At 33.7% G+C, this 18,636-nt stretch overlaps 1 pseudogene; it reads left to right on the top strand.

The window, feature by feature from the left end:
• Window positions 1-1,512: 1,512 nt before the first annotated feature.
• Window positions 1,513-4,405, top strand: LOC149546155 (wall-associated receptor kinase 2-like; annotated as a pseudogene).
• Window positions 4,406-18,636: the final 14,231 nt, after the last annotated feature.

The following is an 18,636-nucleotide window of genomic DNA, read 5'->3' as shown; positions in this document are numbered from 1 at the left end:
AAGACACATTTGAAAGAAATTAAAACAATAAAGACATAAAGCAATATTTATGTTTCACTTATACATGCATTTGAAATATTTGATCAAACAACTTTCTTTCTAGCTTAAGAGGCTTTGGAGTTCCAAGCAGTCAAACAAAAAATGAAGTACATATATATGACCACTCTCTCTCTCTTACCATATTGCTATCCACATTAAATGAATTCCTTCTCATATAATCCTAGTCATTCTATTGATGTATGTTGAAATTATCAGTATGGGGGAAGTGTATTAGCAATTGTTATAGCCAACTTTGTGCACTACATATTCTAAATGGTACATTAGATTTTTATAATTTTATTGGTGTTTTCATATACATTTTAACTGCTTATAACTATTGTTCTAGCCTCCAAGTAATAAAGATAAATTTTGGTATTTGTTATACATACAAAGTAGTCATTTCAAAGTGTCGTCTGAAATATCTTCCTTATTTTCATATTAATCATTTTCTTTGTCAACTAGAAATGTTGCACAATAAATGCAATACGTTTACCCAAATGCTCCAACAATCATCCATGATTAGTAATTTAAATTGACATAATTGATCTAATTGCTAGTTTTTATGCTTAAAAATATATAGTTATTAGCTCATCTATAATTTACTACTACTGAAATTTCAACTTACAAAAATTGAAACATGAATAATCTATTACATGAACAATAACAAGTAATCTTCCCCTTACTAAATTTATCTAATTGATATTTAGTGTAATTGAACATTTCAGTTCATATTTTAGCAGATATATGACTAAAACTATTTTCCTCAATGAAGACTTCGGTCAATGGCGAACTCCCATCAAATGACATGATTTGGAAATACACCTGACAACGAGCCAAAAACTCATCTAGTTTTCATGTTCTTCATCAATAATTACCCTGTACCATGTGTCCTCACAGCCTCACAGTCAATTGTTTGTCAATAAATACTAAATCCCACTTCACACCAGTAATTAATGTCGAATTGTCATGAAGGAAATTTGTGCTAGAGAGCATAAAAAGGATCCGCTGGCTATCTAGCAAGCTAAAAGTTTAAATCATAAAGAAGACTTTTCATAAAACTGGTTAGTGTTTCTCTCATTTTATTCATCATACATGATTGATTCTCGATCTATGGATGGCTAGCGTCTTCTGAATTGTCTTTCATCCTCCTCTTCGATCGTCAACTTTGATTTAAGGAATAAAAAGACTCTTCAGCACATGTAAATACTGTGATATATGTAAAATCACATGAACTGTTAAACTAAAGCTATGTTTGTATTGAAGTCATGTGAACTAATTGAACACACACATATATACATACTGTCATATCTATACAAAAAAGTTATTATTACCTTCGTGTGAACTTATGCCCGTCTTTGCAAAAGCTTACCTTTTCATGTGAAAAACCAACTTAAAAAAAAATGTTGTGGTATTTTGTCAAGTCCTGTTAAAATGTGAACTAATCCACCATCTTTGTTTTGGCTCTAACAGAAAATGTTGATACATTGTGGAGTTGTGGTCCGCTTTACAATTTTTCTCTATTTGGTGGGATTTATTGCTGCAAAATGCCAACCTGAAATGTGCGGATCAATGAGTGTGAGTTACCCACTCTGGATTAACAATTCTTGCTGTGGACACCCTGGTTTTCAGATCAGCTGTGAGAAAGATAACGATACTAAAACAATGTCTCCATTCTTTTATGCCAACGTTGGTAATTATACGGAGGGTAGACTTAGAGGCAATCATAAGGATGGGTTTAGCTATCCATATGAGGTCATGGAGATCGATTATACAGGGTACCTTATCGTAGACTCTTGGTATAACTATGCGTGGACGTGTGGATACATATCAGGGCAAACCTACTTTGGTCTACCTTCAGATGGGTCTTTCACCATTTCAAGCTCCAACAGATTCATAGTTGTGGGCTGCAATATATCTGGTATACAGTTTTGGGGGCTTGGGAGAGCTGAGATGTGTAGCCATATGTGAGCCTCAAAGTACTCGACCATACTGCATGTATGGTTGTTGTGAGATTAACCTTCCAAATAATTGGCCCTCGATAAATTGCACTGGCGGAGGATATTTTCGTATTTTCAATACTAGTACCAACAAGTATCAGTACAAGTGTGGATTCTCCACCATATTCGACCCTTCCACCTTCAGCAATAAAACAAGCGATTTTTGGGGAAGAAAAGGTGATGTTTTTTATGGTCTCCGCCTTAATTGGGGTATCGGCCTCCAGAAGTGTGCAGCAGCTAGAAATACAGCAAATTATTCTTGTGCCTCCAACGCACAATGCATCGACTCTCCTTCAGGACAAGGGCATGTATGCAAATGTATTCCTGGATATAAGGGAAATGGTTACTTGAATGGAACAGACTGTACAAGTATAACTTTTGGATCTTTCAATATTGATATTGTAATTCAATTGTGTATTTTTTGAATCAAAGTTATTGATTCATATTTAATGAACAGTGATTCGCAAATATCCATCTATCATGAGAATGGATGAAAAGCTCAACACTAATTGCATTCAAGTCATGATTACAGAGGTGGAATTTTCTGGGAGCTCACCCATTCCAATATTACTTCAACCCAGGCATGCTTAACAATGAGATTTTTTCTATGTTTAACTTTCTAATACCTCAGCGAGTATCACTTAAATGCAATGAGTGTTAAGTGTTCGTATCATTCCTATAAGAGACAGATTCTTGTAAACCATTGTAAACTCAGAACTTTCGCAGTTGAATCTTAATAACAACATCACAATTTGTTTCTTCTAAAAAAAAATCTCTTACTTCAGAATTTTAAGTTTTGGTTCAATATATTGTATATCTCAAATCTCTTTCTGATAACTTTCTAATCATAGTGATGATGATTGTTCAGACATAGATGAGTGCAGTAGTAAAAAATTGAATATGTGAGTTGGAGAAGAGAGAGGAGGAATATGTCAAAACTTCCCAGGTTCCTACAATTGTTCATGTGCAAAGGGATACAAGGGAGATGGCTTTCATAATGGGACAAGATGCATGCCCACAAGTTCAAGTCGTGGTGCCTTCCCTGCAATCACAGGTATCAAAATATTAGACTTACTGCCTCTAATTGTTTGCCTAAAAATGTTTATATTCTACAATGTATAATTGTATTTTGACATCTGGTATAATGCACAGGATCCGTCTCTTCGGTTGTGTTTGTCTTCTTAACAGCATGTCTTTTGGTGTGGTGGCTAATAAAACGCAACTTGAAAGTTGTGGAAGCTAAGTATTATCAACAACTGCAACAGTATATCACTTCAAGAGTGGGGAGAGAAAGCCTGAGAATGTTTTCTGCAAGAGAATTGGCAAGAGCTTCTAATAATTATTCAATGGAAATGGAGCTGGGAAGTGGTGGCTTCGGAACTGTGTTCAAAGGTATTCTATCAGATGGTACTCTTGTGGCCATTAAAAAGTTCAAGAAAGCTTTCAATCTGGAGGATAACCATGAGTTTCTTAACGAGGTTGCAATTCTATCCCAAATAAATCACAGAAGCGTAGTTAAATTGTTGGGGTGCTGCATCCAGACTAAATTTCCTTTGCTGGTATCCGAATTCATTCCGAATGGAACACTGTTTCAGCATTTACACTCCAAAGACGGGTTTTTGACATGGGCTTCACGTTTGCAGATTGCAATCGAGACAGGGGAGGCTTTGGCATATCTACATTCTGGTGCATCTCAACCCATTTTCCACAGAGATGTAAAATCGTCCAATATTCTTTTGAATGAGAAACTTTCTCCCAAAGTTGCAGATTTTGGGATTTCTCGTCTCATTTCTAGTGCTTCCAATGACACACATCTCACCACTAATATAATGGGCACAAAAGGTCACTTAGATCCTGAGTACTTCCATACATATCACCTCACAGATAAAAGTGATGTTTACAGTTTTGGTGTAATTCTGGTTGAGCTTTTAACGTCTCTACAACCAATCTCTACAGCAAGGACCAACAATGAGTGGAATTTATCTCACCTTTTTCTTTTGAGGCTTCATCAAAACCGCCTCACACAAATCTTGGATAGAAACGTATTGGAGGGAAACCTGCAGCAGATGGAAGATATGGGAAGACTGGCAAGAAAATGCCTTCACTTGGAAAAGAGGAAAAGACCATCGATGAAAGAGGTAGTGGAGGAACTTTTGCGGATTAGAGGAGGCAAGAGAAACACAAAATTTGAGAGCAGTGTAGAGTGTGATGATGAAACATTTGAGCAAAATGGGATTTTCACATCTTATGAATTCAACACTTCCACTTTCCCATCCACAGGTGGGAGCACGTCAGAGGAACCATTTACTTCGTTGTTTGAGATGTCGACTCTGTCTGAACAAATTGACTTCAAAGGAAAGCATTTCTAGTGTGTGTTCGAATATGTAATTTTTCTTCATTATAGTAAGTATCTTGTTTATAAGTTCTTAGAAGTGATCACAGAGTTTTCAAGTGTGATATAGCAGTAAAATTTGTAGAAAGCTTTCATGGTGCATCAAGTAATGGTTTATGATTGTGATTTTTATACAATCGAGTGGCCATTAGTAGAAGTTGCTAAAGTAAAGTACAAATAAACAAACAAATGAATCAAAGGAGGGCATGGCGGCTCTGTTATGGACCAAGGTGGGATAAAACCATACCCAGAAGCATCACTTAAATCAGCAGCGGCACATTGTGGGTTCTTGCTATGCATCTGTTTCGTGCAAGGATTCTAAATTATTTTAAATTTGTGTTTTTGAATGCATATTCATTTATTTCTAACTTTCAGTAGCAGGTATCAGAGCCAGACACGAGTCTCAATTTGGTAATACTGTAGGACTTGCACCTTTGAAGGGTGCAAGGATTATGTCGATAGTGTTATATATAAGATATCGTTATATACATTTTATTTAACTTTTCTTTTGTCGAGGTTCATTCTATCATGATACGGAACATGGAGTGTGAGTGTTTCCAAGCTATCAAACTTGTAGATTTGGGATGCTTGGCCTTTCAAATGGTACACGTGAATGTTAGTTCAAGTCACCATAGAAGTTGCATACATCTCACAATGATCTGCCCAAGTTCCATGATTTGTCACTTTTTCATAGTATGATTCAAAATTCATTTCACCTTGCTAAGAAAAAAATGGCTCAAAGTTTGAACGATGCTCTATAATGTACACCACTACCACACTATGATACTTTGAGTGTTGTTTTTGGTCACCTTCAAGGTGATATGTTAGGGCTCTAAAAAAACAATTTCTATTTAGTAGAATTTGCACCATTCTTATCTAGAATCTATTATGTTGAGCCTTTTTTTTGGCTCTCCTCATTTTCTGCTTCATCCAACTGGACGCTTAATTGAGATTGCACACATCTAATGGAGGAGGAGGTAGTTTCAGTTAAAGAGTTTTTTAAGATGTATATTTCAGATAGATAATGAAATATATAATTTAGGCTTAAATTACAAATCAACCACAAGCATTTTATTTCGAAAGAGTAGAATGTTTTGTTCAACTATTCTATAATGGTCTCAACCTTAGCATTAATTATCAAATTCATTCATGTGTGATCCTAGGAAATACGAACCTGACTAGTGGTATATTTCATTTAAATGCAACCCTACATCATACAAATTAGATGAATTCAAGTTTAAGAAAATGTACACAAGAAATAACCTCTTAAGGTGTAGGATACAAATCGTTACAGTCAAAAGTGATGGGAGAGCCAAACCAAGGCTAATACATCTTTGGTAAGGTGTGGGGATCAAGTACTAATATGTCTTCTATATATAGAAACAACTTATATTTCTTTGACATGGAGTGAGGAGAGTGTAATTGCATGACTATGATATATTGACATGATTATACTTGGGGCAATAATAGATACAGTTTTTGAGCTCTATTATGTTGACACACATGTTCGGTGAGACATTGCCACATTCATGTCTTGATCACAAAATTTTATTATATATAGTGCCTATAATTGCATTATATTGTATTGTATTTTTAAAAATAAACAATATGTTATTTATTTAGATTTCAAAAAGTTGATGATTATTAAAGAATTAATTTCTTATTTTTAACTAAAAATTTATGCATAGATCAAATATTGTAGATTAATTTATAACCAAAAAAAAAATTATTAAAAAATTGAACCTTACATAAAAATAATAATTAGAACTACTAAAATATCATTATAACTTTAATAAAAAATAACAAAAAACTTACAAAATAGTTATTTATTAGAAACCCTTTTAATGATAATATAAAATTTTTCTACACTCCATATAAATAAATAAAAAAGAAATTATTCAAATATAAGCTAAAATTATTTAGATCTTGGCAAAATAATGTGAACAAATGATTCAAACTCTGATTAATCAGCATCATTTGTCACGACGTTCTCAAAGCAAGCATTAGCCTATTTATTTTTATATTCAACATAGCTTGGTACTTTGATGTACAATATCCTATGCAGGCTATCGTTGAAGCAAAATCATAGTTGTCTTACATTTACACTTAATATCAAATACTTTGAATTGTTATATGGTGTGAGATATAGCATACAATTTTCTTGTTTTTAAGAAAACAAACCATTAGAATAAGTATATCTTGTCGATATTTTGTCTGTGCCATAAATGTAGTAAAAATAATATTAGTTAAATAGTAATTATACATACTTATGCTTTTGTATTATTCCATATTATTCTTAGGATATCTAGAAATGACATTTGGCATGTTGGTATATTGCCAAGTAATTTATTTTCTCACTTAACAGTTCACTTGTCCATATATGCTGAAAAGCATCTCTGTTTATATATTTTAAGCACCCAACAAACTCTTTTATTTTTCTTGTCTGAAATATTGAGTTTCTAGTGCTCATTTTGTATTGATTGTTAACCTTATAACTTAGGGGACTTCATTTTCTGCTACTTTACCAAATATCAAAAGGATAAAAACAAAGAGAAGGCACTCTATACTCTTTCATTCTCCTACTGCTTCTCTCAAAATGTCAAGAACATTGAATTGGAATAGTGAGATTTGTCTTGCTTAACATTTTACACCATCTCAATCCCTTAAAAAAAAGGAATAAAAACAACATTTTATAAGTACATACAACATCAAAAGTTGTGCCTCGTTATTATTTTCAAAGCTCATACTTTTATTAAAAGACATACTAAACTATCATATAAAACCACCAAAGTATTAAAAATAAAATAAAATATTAAAAATAGTACTATTCATGCATACACTCTTGTACACTTCAAAACTAAATAGTTCCCTCACATGACCAATAGCCTTGCTGAACAATTCATTTTGTTGAATCAACTCTTTATTGTTTATCTACTTCCATATTTTACCTAAACTTCTTTGCTCAATTTGAGAAAAGAATGAGCTGGGAAAGCATGGATTTGGATGGCGAAATCTTTAGATCTTTTAAACAAAAAAAGTCTGTATCTATTGTGAAGAGAACCATGAGAAAAGGATGAGAATTTTTTTATTGATCTCCACCACCCATGTGAATTTAGTGTAAAGATTTAGTTTTTTTGGAGGAAAGTGAGATTTAGAGGCAATCCCATTGAAGGAAGACAAAGAGAATTGTGAATGATGGGCTCATTTGGAATCTACATAAACCATCTAAATCTTTTGATGAGATGATACATTGTTTTCAGTATCTCCATTTTGCATACTCATTTTCTAGACACATACACACCCTTCTCCAAAGGGTGTATTCTGCTTGATGCTTGGAAGCATGAGGGGTCAAACCCATGTGATGTGAAAAATAACCCACTTTCATGCATTTTGGGCTTTCTAGAAAAATTCCATTTGCACTCCACATGATCAAAGACTATTTGGCAGAGAATAATCTTTCCCAACATTGTAAATCTTTAAGCTGGCATAAGACTGCTACGAAATTCAAACAATCTGGTCAATGATTCTCAAGGAGTGAAGCCTATTAGCTTAATAAACCATATCTAGACCAACAATGGACTATCCAAACAAGAGTCAATGGTTTGAAGTTGATAGAGCACTTTAAAAACTAATGAAAGGTCTATATACATTATAGCTCAACGTGGAATATCAATATCAGATTAAACAATTGTGAAGTTATGGACTTTCATAATTATTCTATTCAAGAATCGACCACAGAACTTAGAAAAGCTCATTGCTATTTATGAAGAAGTTACTAAAGAGGTTTGTCAAATTGTCATTGCAGAAACAACAAAGAGCTAAAGCACTTGGAAGAAGTTGGCAAGGACTAAAGAAAGATGATAGAAACAAGGGAGCATCGATTGGAGGAGAAATCTTATTTGAATCAGGCAATGGAAATTAGTTTAAATTGTTAGTAGCAATTGGACTCAATAAGTAAATCACTAGTTTTGGATCAAAGGTCTTGTTAAAACCTTGAAGTAAAGTTTGTAAAGACACTATGAAGATAAAAACTATGTGTTCAATTTCAATTAATGAATCAATGGTTTTATAAGTGTTGGTCTTATGCCATAATCTTAAAATGTGAACATAATAGATTAGGCCACACATCATAACCTAGTCTAATGCTGAAAAAGGTTATAAATATGGATTGGTTAGTGATAATTTGTTTTATTGTTTTAGTTAGTTTGTGCATTACCAACAAATGTTGGGTAGGAGTTTACATGTGTGTCAAATATTATAATTACTAGTAAGGATATCATAAAATGATGGTAAAATTGTGAGAGGTATGGATATTGCAGGTTACATTTTCTGCAAATAAGTTTGTATTTGAGAATTTATATGAATTGTGGTGGTACAAATATGTTGGGGAAAACATAGTCAATAAATATGAATTATATCCCTTTCTTGTAATGACATTGTGATTTTCATGTATGTATGTGATCTAGGAAAAGTATAGAGAAATAATTAATTTTCAAAACAATAGATACAAAATTATAATCGATATAATACACCAAATCTAAAGTAGAGCATAAATGTAATGTAAATATAAATCCTCAAGAAGGAAGTGTTCAAAATGGGTGTTGGGTGCCCTAGTATAAAGGTGTCTAAAAATTAAGAAGGTGAGAATCAATTCAATTAGAATGATTTAAAGATTGTGTCCTAGTTCACTCCAATAGAATAGGATAGATGCACCTAATGAACTACTCTAGAATTTTTTTGTCTATATTAAGTTTTCCATAATTTATAACTATCTTCTTTGCACTTTGGAAATATTTTTTCTATTTGATTTAAACTTGTACACATAAAAGTGAGGAAGATAAGTTGTGTTATACAGGAGATGGCCTAAGTCAAACATCGAGTATGTTTTTCCACCAACATAACATCTATTGTAATCAAAGACATTTCATGCCCTTCTAAAGACAAGAAACAATAATGAAGAGTATTGAAAAATGATAAGGTAACCTTAGGTATGAATCCTTTTCATAGATCTCTACATATGGGTGGTGATATAACTGATGGGAGTATGTTCTAATACCATTTGATGAAGGGTGCTCCCCTTAATACCTTAAACACATAATAGGAACAAAAAAGTAACAACAATTTGTGAGATTAAAATATAAAGTTATTATCATCACAAATGCAAAATTACAGAATTCAAAATTACAATATGCTAACCTACACGGGAACCTTCATTACAGTTTTCTACAAGACAAAGCTATGAACTATAACCTAGAGTTGTCCTAGACAATGTTTGGACATTTCTTAAATAGGAAATTTTAAGCCGTTGGAAAGGTTCTAGACACTCAAACTTAATACCTAGGGCCAACAGACCTTAACAATACATGTGCACTCGGCCAAATACAATTTTGACATTTATTTTGGAAGTTTTTGTCAGCCCAACTTCGGAAGGCCATAACTCTCGAACTGTTACTTTGATTGGCTATTATAACCACTTTTTGGAATTCTTAGCTCATGATCTACAAACTCAAATTCACACAAGTGGCTATCCATCAAGTTTTTGGGCCTCATCTATGCTCATTTAGGCCTTCAATGGTGAGCTTAAAGTTTGTATACCAAAATTGTACACCAAAAATTTGCAATAAATCGACGAATACACATGATATGACAATTAGCATTAACTAGTTGGTTGATATATCCAAGATGAGGATCCACCTCTAAAATTATGATATTTTGAGCTTGTATGACTAACTTACTAAGTAACAAGCCTTCATAGAAAAGAACTCTGCATTAAGACAACCCTTATTCAAACAATTGAAATGAAATATTTTTGGGTGATGCAGGATTGCTCTTACACCCATGATGCTCCTGCTTCAGACACCCAAAGTAATTTGAGAAGTTACCCTCTGACATCTCATGTATTTAGAGGAAAACCAAGATGGTTAACCTCCTCCCTTGCTAACCATGATAAATATTCTATTGGCCTCCCTTTCCATTTGACCAGGTATTCTTCATAAGTTATGTTCCTTGTACTTTTTCCAACATGACTATCTAGTATCTCCTCAATCTCTTTTTTAGTTGAATTAGATGTTGGAATAATCCATTGCACTTTTGCAACTTCATCCCCATCACCTCCTTCATAATACTCTGTCAAATCTAAAATGTTAAATACAAGTGAAATAGTCAATTCAATAGGCAACTCTAGTTCATAGGCATTTCCAAAATCATACATTTTTAGTATCTTGCATGGTCCAAAATTTTTCATTTTTGGCTTATTATATGTACCCACCAGAAAATGCTCCTTTCTGAAGCGAACCATGACTTCATCTCCAATATGAAATTTTGTATACCTCATTTTCACATTTTCCTTAGCCTTGCACAATGTATTCATCTTTATAATTTTCTTCCTCAATTCCTCATGGACGTTCTTCAAGTGTTCAACGAATTCTTCTACTTCAACATTACTTATCTCTCCTTTTTCCAAAACCCTCAGTTCAAAAGAATTTCTAGGGCTACTCCCATATACAATTTGGAATGGTGATTTATCAGTAGTTATGTTGACAGAATTATTATATACAAATTCTTCCTCTAGTAAAATTAGATCCCATCCTTTTGGTTTATCTCCAACCAAACATCTCAACAAGTTTCCCAAGCTATGATTCACAACTTATATTTTCCCATCAATCTGTGGATGATGTGATGAACTAAATTTCAAATCTATTGTCAAATTATTCCATAATGTATGCCATAAATACTCAATATATTTGATTTCTCAATCTAAAACTATACTCTTTGGAAGACTATGTAGTCTTAACACTTCTCTAAGAAACAACTTTGCCACATGAAAAACATCACTAGTCTTCTTGTGGGGATTAAATTGTGTCATTTTTGAGAACCTATCAACTACAATAAAAATAGAATCATGTTCTTGTTGAGTCCTTGATAATCCAAGAACAAAATCCATGTTGACATCCTCCCATGGCTTCTTTGGTATAAGTAATGGCTGATACAACCTCGTATTATGCTTCACTCTTTTTGTCATTTGACATACTTTGCAACTCTCTACAAACTTCTACAAATCTTTCTGCAACTATGGCCAATAATAGTTCTTAGCAACCAAAGCAATGGTTTTATCTCTACCAAAGTGTCCAACTAATCCCCCACTATGCTTCTCCTTGATGAGATTCTCTCTCATTGAACTTCTTGGAATGCAAAAGTAACTTCCATTGAACAACATACCATCTTGGATTATGAAATCCAACCACTTTGTCCTATCGAGTGTAACAGGTTATGTATAATTGTTCCATGCTTTACCAAAATCGGGATCCCCTAGATATAAATTATTGATCTCCTTGAACCCAACCATCTCAATCTACATTTTTGTTAGAAAAAGTTGTCTTCTACTAAGAGCATCTATAACTCTCTTAGACTTCCCACTCCTATGTTTCAAAACAAATGTATAACAAAATTTCTTAGGAAGAGGATAGTGTCTCCACTTCTTCAATGCCCGAACTATTAGAGCAAATGGTTATTTCCATTTTACTCTTCTATTTAGTCTACTTAAGTGAACTCATAAATTAGAAGCAATTATATATCTTGGATATTATTCTTAGGAATATATTGTTGAGTCATCCCTTTGACTACACCTACTCCTAAAATGTCACATATGGTCAATTCCAATTTGGACACCACACTTCTAGATTGTGGTTAGAATCAATTGTCACTCCCACAGCTATAGATATCATGGGTACAACTACAACTAGTGGTCCAAAAAGGACATTGTATATAGATGCAAAAAAATTTGGTCCCAGAGATCAAGAAAGTGTAAAGAAGTAGAAGGTTATGACAAGTATTAGTAGTACTACTAGTACAACAATGCCAATGGTGACTATGACTCCAACAATTGCCCATCCTTTAAGACAAAACCCTCAGAACAATCCACAAACCCCACTAATGGTTCTAGGTGTTGGTTATTCTCATGGTATTAGTGGAAGCTCGTACATCAGTGCAAGTACTATTGCTATTTCACCATTCAAACATTCAATTGTCTCACAAAATCCTGATTTTTGTTACAATGAATTTGTAACTAACTATGAAAAATCAAAAAACAAGAATAGACAAAATAATAAGACAATGAAGATGGAAGAAATTGCTCTAGCTCGTGATGCAGAACCTGCAACCAATAGGTTATTTCCCACATATGACCAAAATAAAGATATGATGGAGTTCATGGTTGTTATGCCCCCAGCTAGAGATAACAATCCACTAGAGAGTCAGTTAGATCCATCTGAATTTCAAGTTAGCACCCTCCAAATGGATTTATCCAAAATAAAAAATGTGGACAAGATAAATGTGTCCAAAATGACCAACCAAGTGGTCTACAGTTTAGTGATGAAGTTGGAGAGAGAGAAAGGAAAGCTTCAGGGCACAATAGATAAGTTAAAGGCAGACCTAGAAAATGTAAAGGCAAGTGAGAAAGTAGCAGTAAACAGGTGCAAAGAATTAGAGAAAAGGATAAAAAATTCATCCTCTGGCTCTAAAGAAGCAATTGAATAGCAAGAACAAATGGACACAGAATTGAAAACTGTGAGGGAAAATTTGGAAAAAATGGAAAAAAAAAACCTTCAGGATGAAAAAGACTCTTCAACAAAGTTATACAGAAACTTGGACAATGCTGCAAATGTAAACAATAAGTTAAATAAAGAATTGGAAAATGAGAGGGTAAAAACAAAAGAGTGGGAAGAGAAAGAAAAAGGGTGGGAAAATAAAGCAGAGCAAATAAGAAAACACAGTGAACACCAATACTTAGAAATGAAAGAAGATCTAAACAAGGCAAATGACACTATTAAAAAATATGAAAATGGCTTGAATGACCATGTAAATAATACAGTAAAGCAAATAAAAAATTACTTCTGGGGGAAAATAAAGACTTCTACTAATAGATTGTGTGATTGGTTCAAACTCTACGACGCTCTTACAGATGTTTTTGTGAAGCTGAAAGAGTAACTTGAGGAGAACAAAAGTTTTGGTCAGAGACAAAAAACTGCAAAGTGGATTATGGAAGAAATCAACAGCACTGCTGATAGGCATTTGGCAAGCAAGGGAATTTAGGACCGCATTGATTCAATAATAAAGGCGACCTCTGTATTTCATAAATGTCAAAAACTAACAGAAGCAGAAGAAGTTCTTCCTTTATTTGGGCCAAAGCTCGCCAAGATGAACAATAAAATAGCCAAATTGATATCTCTTGGTTTATTGAGTCCTGGACCTGATTTCTTAACAAGGGGTTTCATTGTGTAAGAAAAAGTGATTGAAATGATAAAATATAATAAAATGAAATAGCATGAAATAATAGATTTAATCCAAGAGAGCAAGAAGAGTTTTACCATACAAATGATACAAGGTCAATGGAGCAATACCAAAGAGGAAGCAACACAAGAGACAAGGATTTGATAAGGGGAAAGCAAAGAAAACCCCTTGTGAGTATTATGAATGAGGCAAAAGCCTAAGAATGAGAGAGAGAGAGGGAAGAAATGTAGCAAAATAGCTCATTTACAATAGCATCAAAAACTTGATGTGAATAATGGAGACTAGATGAAAATGAGAGAGAGAATCATCTCTTTTAAAGAGATGAGAAAGGAGTTGCATGTCTTTGCATGTGTAACTCCCATTTCTATGAATGCCACCATTCATAATAAGTGTGTGCAAAGTGTCAATATCCTCTTAAGGAGAAATATCTATTTTCCTTATTAAAGGAAATACAAAAAATGAGTTGTCCTCACAAGTAGACAATACGACAAGAATGACATGTCCTTTACATGTGGACTAGAGGACAAATAAATAATACATAAGGGATACCTTGGTTTATCCCAATAAATAAATAAATACAACCAAGGAAAGATTATTAATTCTAACACATTAGAAGAGAAGTTTACAAACAAAAGTTGGAGGACCAAATAACCTTTGATTTAGGTAACCTTCCTTAGGATAGAGCTCATGAAGGCATTGCAAAGTGCATCAAAACATTCACAAATTTGCATGCACTAGTAGAAGGAACATTGCTTGAAACTCGCTCTTCCAAGTATGGAATGCTGACGAGAATGCAGGTCATTTACCATAACATCAAAAATTTTGCCCTTCCAACCGAAGAAGAATGGAGCATACTATAGACACTTATAGTCTGTATGTGAAGCACTTTTAGTTTGAATCATCTCTATATCTTTACTATATATGAATATCTTTCATATTATCCTACATACTATAGTCTACACTCTAGAATTGAGTTTAAAGTAACAAGTTTGAACTTTGTTTTTTGAACAGGATCAATGTTGCATTCTTGCAGATGCTATTGCCTATGCTAAATTGCTAATTTACTAAACCAGCCTGTCAAATACAAAAATGTAAAACTAAAGTTGTAGAGATGTTGTAGACTTGTAGATGTCTTACTGATTTAGATTTTGAGACTTCACATTAGGAAAATCGACCTGAAGTTGTTGTTGCTCCCTTGTTTCTATAAAAGGGAATTCAAGGTCATTGGCTTACAAGAATTGTACCATATTAGCTGAATATTGCAAATGAAAGCCATTAATAATTATTAATTGTGGAATTGAATCTATGATTCTATCTAATTTTCATGTTTTTCAATTCAATGTATGTTGAATAAATGAATAAATAGAAAACAAAATTTCATTTAGGAATTTCAAATTCAAATATGAATGATCATTGATGACATGATATAAACTACACTCTATAGTAATAATACTCTTTGTTCTCAAATTTTAATGATGAAACATAATACATTCTAATTTCTTGCTTTTCTAAAATGAACATTGAATGATAGGATATCATATAGTAGTTAATAAGTTCAAAAAATACCTATTGGTTGCCACTGCTAATTTAGCAGAAATTTCCTAAATTTTCCAATTCATCTCTATGTCATCATCATCATCCAATTTCGGTAGTCCAGTTGCTTCATTGTTCTCTTCATTTTCGTTTGTGTCTTCTTCAACTTCAAGTTCACTCTAACCTCCGCTTCTATGACTCCCAATCCCATGGCTAGTTCCACTACCAACTGTACTTGTCCCACTTAGAGTCACTATAGGAGATTGGTTAATGGTGTTGCCCACCCCTTTTCTTTTGCATCTTTTCTTCTAGATTTCCATTGCTTTTTTATAAGGAAAAGTATTGATATCATACCTAGATGTGTATACCCTCAAGCATGATTCCAAATTCTTGTCTAGTTTGTTTCTTAGATTTGATTTTAGGAAGCCCAAAGCACTGAAAACTCTCTCATCCTCCACTAAACCCAATATCATGGTTTGACAGAGATCAGCAAGCTTGAAGTACTCTAAAATTTCTTCATGCAACAATGTGCTCTGTTTTAGCTAAGTCCAAAGCTTTGTTGCCAAGCCCTCTTCATGTGAGTTACACATTAATTGATATTGATGCTTCATGGTCCTTGGAAAGGTGCCTGATTACTGCCTAAGAAGACCCTCATCTAATATTCCGTTGATATTACTCTATTGAATTCTATAGATTTGAAAAATTCCTTTATCAAAATCAACAACCTTCTACAATAATCTTCCTTATTATTGAAGGACCAATATTGAGGAAACACAATTGCCATGGCCTCAAGCAGTTAATCATATGGGAATCATGATATTATTTTAGAGGAAACTCTATAGGCTATGTCCCTTGCAGTAGATGCTATAGACTCAACGATCTTAGTAAACTCTTCCCTTGTAACTCTTGTAGCTCACTTCTTTGGGGCACTGTAGTACATTGGTATCTGAAATCCCTTTACACAAACACATAAATCTCCATTTTCAATGATCTTTAAATAATTATCAGGATCATCCAAATTTGTTAGTTTTTGCGAGTGATTAAATCTATCATTGGATAAATTTAGGTCAATACGATAGAGACTCTCGAGGGCTCGACATGACATTCTATGCAACTGAGCATATTCTACAATATACATGGCTCTTTGCTGGGCTTTTTTCATAATTAACCTCATTTCTTCTAGCATGGGAAGAAGAGATGCCAAAGTCAAAAGTGTCTCTATATTGCTTAACTTCTGAAGCAGGTCACCACATCTCTGATTTTTTGCATTGTCCTTATTTTCATACATCAGTCCAATCAAAGATTGATATTTGAAAAATACTCGATGCGCTGGTCCATCCAAAGAGATCCATCTAGTATCAACATCTTTTAGAAGCTTGCTTCCATCAGTAATTCCATCAGTAAAGTGCTAAAATTCCCTAAAACACTTGGGACTTCGACAAAAATATGCATACAACTCTCTTACTAAAGCTACAACCTTGTTTATTGAAGGGAACTTCTTCACAACTCTAAAAGCAAGATTCATCCTATGGGCCATATAGTGAATGCCAACAACATATGGTGAACAAGAAGTCTGCATCTTTGTGTAAAGACCATTCCTTTGACCTTGCATTACTGAAGCTCCATCCACTCCAACACAGACCAACTTCTTCACTATTTTCAATTCATCCATAGCTCCATATTCAATTAAATTGCTCTTTACTAACTGAAATAAAGTTTCTGCTATTGCATTGTCTCTCAATTTAGCAACTGATAGTAGATGTGGTTGGTGGACATTATTATGTATAGTATAAACATGTATGCATACCCATGACGTATTGTCTATTTTTGTAACTTCATTGAAGGACAATGCAATAAAGGTTGACTATTTTATTTTTCTTTGTACATCCTCTATTTCAACTTGCGCAATACAACTTGCCCATTCCCATCCACTGTTTATCGACCAATGACTGAAAAGATAGTTAGGAACTTTTAGAAAGTGTAACAAACCACTCATTTCTCGATAGTTTTTCATTGGATGCCCTCTACTCAAAATATGGAAAACACTACTTAATTGAACACCTTTTCCACGTTCTTCTACTTCACTTGCTTTTGCAAAAATAGCATTAATAGAACCTTGAACTTCACCAGGCTTCGTTTGAAATTTTTGAAACATATAATATTCTTCAGCATTCCTTTTATGTTGACATTGCTCCTTTGTTTTATATCTTACCACTTTTATTTCCTTACCATCTACAGTTGAGGTTTCGTAAATCTTACCAACATGTTTCTCTATGGTGTCTAGTTTAAGTTGCAACCACTTTTCCTTTTTATACTTCCAACTAAAAATTGTACATCTACATTCTGTTGGTGGCTCACCTACAATTGGATTGTCCACAGGCTCAATGAATGGATACTTTGCTGCCCAATCAAATTCAAATCTCCTGGCCATCTCCCATTGATGATTAGTTTTTTCTTTTGATTTTCCTCTCCGTTTAGTGTTACTGTTAATTGCACCATCATCATCACCGAAGTCGATTGATTTGTCCTAGTATTGGTTATTTACTGGATATTCTTCTTCAAGGTCATCTTCATTAGAGATATCAAATTCTGCAACTCTGTCACCAGATTGATTGGGCTCCCCAATTTTTTGAATGGACTCCTGTGTAGGTTGAGATTGTATAGGCTCCTCTGATGATGTACCTTCCTTACTTTGACCAACACTATTGCATCTACCCCCGCCAAAGTATGAAGATATATTTTTGCATTTCGTTGGCCTCTCTTGGACATCTCCACCTTCATTAGTCCTACTCCTCTTCCTATTTAAATTTGACTGTTACATCTCCATCAAATTAAGGCTACAATAAAATAATATGGACTTGTAGTTGTAGTCATTTTGGTTCTCTATTGATCACAATACTATGAAGAAGGCTCCTTCTTTTGGCATGTTTCAATAATGAAACTCATAGATCTTAAATAGACAACTACAAATAAACTGTTTTCATTTTGGTGAATGGGCCGACCATTACATATGAGAACTAATATTTGATGAACCTTGCATAATTTCAAGTAATTGAGTGGGCGAATAGGGCGAGAATTTGGAACCCCATTGTGTGTGATGCATGGCGAATTGGGTCCTAGGACAAATAAAAATTTCACATAGGAAAATGGGAATTTGGCGAATGATGATCATCGAAAGAGATACTCAATTAATTCTACGGCGAATAAGAGTAAAAATTAAAGAGAAATATAGGCGAAGAACTTGACTACCAAACTGAAATTACGTAATAATAGTGGCAAACGTTCTAACCACTATATGAGTATTTTATAAAATCTGGGCGAACCAGTCAACTAGTATATAGTGTTTTTTTCACCAATTTCTATAGCCCGATCGGGACATATTTTATA

Source organism: Cupressus sempervirens, chromosome 7 (genome assembly GCF_028749045.1).
Source record: "Cupressus sempervirens isolate cs-2001-9-10 chromosome 7, ASM2874904v1, whole genome shotgun sequence".
NCBI lineage: Eukaryota > Viridiplantae > Streptophyta > Pinopsida > Cupressales > Cupressaceae > Cupressus > Cupressus sempervirens.
The sequence above is the reverse complement of the archived record's forward strand: the minus strand, read 5'-3'. Positions and strand labels throughout refer to the sequence as shown.